Source organism: Pundamilia nyererei, unplaced genomic scaffold, assembly GCF_000239375.1.
Source record: "Pundamilia nyererei isolate P.nyererei 1_Seehausen unplaced genomic scaffold, PunNye1.0 scaffold00269, whole genome shotgun sequence".
Lineage (NCBI taxonomy): Eukaryota > Metazoa > Chordata > Actinopteri > Cichliformes > Cichlidae > Pundamilia > Pundamilia nyererei.
In genome coordinates, this window is record NW_005187670.1 from 31,703 (window position 1) to 37,703 (window position 6,001).

The following is a 6,001-nucleotide window of genomic DNA, read 5'->3' on the forward strand; positions in this document are numbered from 1 at the left end:
CCACAAAGTCTTGGGTCAGTCCTCTGTACTCCCTGTCGTCCCCATCACTGATGAGGCCGACTATTGCAGACTCTGCAATAGTCCATAGTCCATGCAGACCGCCATAGGAGGAGAAGCACCGGGACAGGTGATCAGTCTGTCACAGGGCACAGAGAGACAGACAACCATTTCCACCTATGGATATATCAGAATGTCGAGACATCTTAACCCACACAGACACAGAAAGACCAGATTGAACCGAGGATCTTCTTGCTCTGAGGGAACAGTGCTAACGACTGCACCACCATGCTGCGCCTGTGGACCCTTACAGACCAAGCAGATAGAAACTGAGAAAGCAAAATGAAGCTGAAGCAGCTTCGGTGTCTCAGCTCGATGACCGTTAAAAACAGACTCCTGGAAATCTCTTTCACAGAAGAACCAGGAGCTTTGATGAAGGCTTTAAAAGTCTTTAGTTTGTCCAAAACTGAAACCACGCTCAAAAGAACGCAGAGCAGAACAGCTCTGTTCAATAACCAGGCCGACTGATCATGATCAATGTGATCAGGCGACCACTGATCTGTAAGGTGTTGCTCTGGGTCTTGGATGGACTGCGTTGGGTTTTGTGAGACTCTGCAGTACTCTGATGATCTGGAAAGGATTCAGGTGGACTCTGCTGGTGTGTAACAGAGGTTGATGTTCTCGGGTGGACTCGGATGGTCTGAGGACATCGAGGTAATGAAGATGTGCAGCAGACTCTGACGTAAAGCACGATGAAGATTGATAGAATCAGAAAGAGGTGGAAACAGAGAAAAGGAGGAAATGGAATAATGAAAGGTTGTGGACAGACAGCGAGACGCCGGCCACCTGCTCCCAGCATGCATCAGGCCAAGGTTCATAGAATAGAATAGAATAGAATAGAATAGAATAGAATAGAATAGAATAGAATAGCCCCTTATTGTCATTGTACGTGCACAACGTAATTGTGAGCGCACCACAAAAACTGTGCCAGAATAAAATAGAATTAGTAGATTTATAGAAAATAAGAGAGAGGCAGCGCGAGCAGGAACTGAGGGGAATTCAGACCACATGAAGCCTCTCGGTGATTTACATTTATTTGTGTTTACACTTCAACACTAAATCTTCATTAGAGATTAAATTTTATTTTGCTGCTTGTAACGTTGGGATGATTTGAATGAGTGCAGTCTTTATTGCTTCCACTGAGTCTCTAATTATTAAATTATATGCAGTACAAACGCTTTTTTGATGTGATTGTACAGTTTGGCTCCTCTGAAGAGATTTACAGCCCGACATGAAGCGCTCTCTGTGCTGCTGCCGTGTGTGCTATCACACTCGTCTCAGACTCTGGCTTTGTTTCTGTCTCGAGGTCACGCTGAGACAGAAAAACTGAACCTCCACCACAATCCAGGATCAACTCGTAGTGCTAGCTCTGGGAGGTCTTCTGTTCATTTTCATGGTGGGAGTAAACCAGTTGTTTTATGATTCATGCAGCAGCTTCTCAATCTGATTACCTCAGAAAACACGGAGCACAGCAGCAGCTTGTGTTCATGATTAAATCAGCACTAACAAGAGCTTATTAAATTGATGCGTTAGGCTCCACGGTGGCGTTCCTCTTCCTCTGTGCTGGCTAATGGGGGTTTCCACTCTGACTGTCCATCAGGGCCGCTTCCTGTTTCGGTCACACCTTAAGCACCTGGTCCCAGGCTCAGGAGTGAAGCGCTTTGAATGGAGTTTGTGTCTTTGTTCAGGTGTGACCCTGCAGAGGTCTGATGATGACGAGTCAGCACGTGCTAAAGCAGCTTTGTGAGTCGCTGTGAAGCACCTGCAGATTTCCAGGACATGCACAGTTATTCATCAGGCTGGTCTCGTGGTGACTGATGTGTCCACAGTACTCAGTCTTTGCTCTCTTGGAGTTAGGCACGGCTAAAACTTTTTACCGAGTCACAGGGATCCAACTGTGTTGCTAACATTCACAGCCATAAGCACTCACGCACAGTAAACATAAGCACAGACAAACAGCATAAATGTAATATTAAACCATCCAGCATTAACAGTGGTTTGTAGCGCAGAGGTCACCCTCTAACACAGGATAACGTAACACTAGATCTGAAAGTAAAACAGCAGCATGCTGGGTTGCCTAGCATTCACAACAGTGTGACTGATGGATAAACTGATAAACACATGGAGTTATTAAAGATGAATACTGAGCCGGGTCAGAGGGCGCACAGAGCAGAGAGTGCGGAGTGTGGAGAACCAATCAGAGCAAATAAAGACAGAAAGGAGAGCAGGGCAGCCAATCAGATGCGCAGAGCTGAGGAGCAGCAGAGTGGACAGCATCTTTGCAATAATTATGTTGTTTCAGCTGTGAGTTCAGTGTTAAAACGCAGACAGTGAGCTATTCACCCAGTTTTTATATCTTCTTTATTTTACTTTCACTAAAACCAAAACTCATCTTTAGCCTCTCTGTAACGTTCTTTCTGCTGCTTACATTATTCAGATGTGTTACTGTATCATTTGTTTTAACTTAAAACTATTTTAACGATCTGTGATGTAATGATCTGAATTATTTGTGAAACTAATAAAACTTTGTATTAAATCTTAAATATAATCATTTGAAAACTCATTTTGGTCATTTGTCTCTATTATATTGAAGGCTCATTACAGCTAGCCCGAGACGGTTTTGCTTCATCTGTCCACAGAGACTCAGAGTTTTACAGGAAGTTGGCTTTGAGCAGTAGTGCTGTTCTGACCCACTCTGCTACGCTGCAGGCATCAGCTTCTGCTCAAATTGACCTGAATCTGCTGATGATTGAGCAGTTTACAGTCTGAGTCCTCAGTGTTGGAGCTCCAGGAACTCGCTCTTTCTTTTCTCCACTGTTGCTGAGGCCGTGCAGGTCTGCTGTAACATCGCCAACAGCACCAGATTCACCTTCCTGCCTCTTATCTTCCTCCTGACAATGAAAAGCTGCAGGCGGTCATAAAGGACCCGCAGGGCTGTGGAGGTCCAGAGGTGCACTCGGAGATGACCCAGAAGAGGAGACCAGCTCGGGTTTTGGATTTTTCTGCACTCATTCCAAGGTTTGGGATTTGTTTTGTGTTCTGGTTCCTGTTTTATTTTGGAATTCCTGTTTGTCTGCACCTCAGTTTCCTGCAGGTGTGGCCCTGCCACAGTCAGGTGTTCAGCTGCTGTTCCTTGTGTCTCCTCTCAGATCTCAATGCCTTCTCTGTGACCTCAGCCTGGATCACAGATTTGTCCTTCCTGACTCCTGAGTTTCCTTTCAGAGTCAGGGTCAACTGACCCAGAAGAAACCTCATGTTTGCCACTTACCTGTGAAGGTTTCCATCAGGCGGATGAGAGCAGATCACAAACACATGGTTCATAGTGCAGAAATCCCCTTTTTTATTTTTCACATAATTCAATCAAAGGGGCCTCGTTGGCTCGTGTTAATCGTGGTTAATTGAAGCGTCTTTCCATGTCAGCTTCCCGTTTGATCGGGAACGATGCAGAAATGCAAACCACATGATTGAGCTGTTTTCTGTTGCTGGAGGGAAACAGTTTGTTCTTTCTGTCCCAGTTTGGCTCCACGCTGGGGTTTTCCTACCTGGCATCCCCACAGATCCCACACAGAGTCACAGCAGGTGAAACCAGGCCGGCGGGAGGCCGGCTGCCCTCCGTGTCCACGCTCTGTTTGAAGGTTAGTGTGAGTCGCAGTGAAACTAATTGTTCTGGCACTTCCTCCACATTTTCTCGTGCTTTTTTCACAGCTTTTTAGGCACTCTTGTTGTTGTTTGCTTTGGTCCCGTGAGGAGTTCATGTTCAAGATTTTAACCCTCAGAGGGAGATTAACTGTTTCTGGTTCAGGGTTCAGGCATTAAACAGTAGAGGTCCGATACTGCTGGAATCTCAGAGGTCAGATGAGCCCATCGGAGGTCATCCTCCTCATCACGAAGAGCCCGTCCTTTGTTCCACTCACTATTTATTGTTTCATTCATCGTGTATGACCAGAGGCGCTCCAGAATTAGCAGAGCTGTGTGTATCTGTCATGTTCAGTCACTAAAGACCAGATGCCTTCTGAATCAGAGATCCCTGAGGCCAGGCGCAGTCCCAGTCCTGGGCCGAACAAAAGAGCGTCTGTTGGGAGTGTCCCCACGTCCAGGAATGGCCGCGGGTCGCAGTAGTACTCTCCATTAGCATATCGACTCGGCTTTGGGGGGTTTCGCAAATCTGTAAACAAAGTTTGCAGTGGGAACAGAAATAAAGTGTCCACTGTACGGCGAAGACGGGGAGCCACTCACAGGAATGTCTGAGCTCACAAAGGCCTCTTCTTCTGCATCTGCAGGTCCCTCATGTTTTTACACCGGCTATCAGGAGTCATGTGACTGCAGGTGTGTCTCACGGTCACACGAGGTGTGACGTGTTCACAGCAGTGCTGTTAACCACAGACCGGACCAGCTAGAGGTGGTTTCTCCTCCTGCCTGTGAACCCCGAGCTGATCTGAGAGCTGCAGGGTGACGTCTCCTGATAGAGGAGACGCTGGAGCTCTTTCCTCCTTCAGGAGCACTCAGGGAGCCCTGCATGCTTTTTTTCTGGGTCCTCCTGATGTTTGGATTTGATTCAGTCCGTTATGCTCTCAGGTCCATGCAGCAGGACCGAAGGCCTCACAGACAAAGGTCCTAACAGGTTTAACCTGCCTCACGCCAGCCTGCTCTCTGTGGGGGGTCAACGTGATGGCTGTTCTTTCAGCTAACGTGCCTGTGATGTGCGTCCTGTGTGTGCCTGATGTGGGACTCAGGTTCACAGGAGTGTGATGTGGAAATCTGATTCTTGGGCCTGATTTTGTCTCTGACGGATGACGAGTGAAAACGCAGTCACAGCGTCTCAACTGCTGCTCAGCTCGAAGGAGCAATGGCTCTTCGTGTCGTAATGTGTAACGCCGTCACATGAGCGGTCCTGTGACTGCTCCATCACGGCTGCACTGTTCCTCACCGCCGCGATGACAGTCATGCTAATTAGTGGTTTTGGTGCAGAGCACGAAGCCCCAGGAGGAAAGGTTACACACAGAGGAGTGTTGTTCCTGCTCTGCAATGGACACGGACACACACAGTTAGTTACTCGCACTAAAGGAGTCTAAAGAGCTGCAGCCTGAAAAGATTTAACCCTGATGTGTGTTTGTGTGTCTGTTTGTTTGTGAGTTTGTTTGAGTGTTTACTAGTCTGTTTGTGGTTCAGACTAAGCGTCAGTTTGTGTGTCTGTGATCATGTAATCGTGTCCATTGTGAAGTCTTCTGTCTGTTATTTCCTGCTTTATTGTGTGGGTCAGTCTTCTTTCCTGTCTGTTTTTATTTGTTGCCAGGATCACTCAAGGTGTTACCATGACAACCATAAAACGAGAGGGTATGATTTTTCATCTCAGACATGCATAACGTTTGAGTCGAGCTGTGAAACACGTTCTCTGATGTTCTCTTGTCCTCCAACACATCTGCAAACATCTGCAGCTGAGAGGGTCAGTGAGCACATGGGTCACTGTACGACCCCACAAACCGCTCATCAGACAGGCTAACCGAGGAGAGGAGGAGCTCCTCCTGCTTCCATCACTGACCAGACTGATACCCACTGTGTGTGACGGGTTTCTGGACCTGCTGCAGGCTCTGGGTCAACCTCAGATCGGACTGGAGCAGAGACCATGTGAGCAGCTGTTTGCGTGCTGCGGCTGCTTCCTTTCTGTTTGATTTGTGTTGGTTAAAATAAAGAAAACCCAGATTATTGATTATCAGTGATCAACTGCTCATCTGATCACTGATAGTCTGCTGAGTCTGATATTCAATGAATTACTTTGTGGGTTTCATTTGCAGACTTCATGTGAAAACAAACTGCAGGTTTTCACAGTCGACTGATCGATCGCTGAATAATCATTAATCAAACTGATGATCAGCTGCATCTTTAAAGATAAAACTCCTTTACTGTCACTGAACTTCTGGTCCCACCCCATTGTAGGTGACCTGGA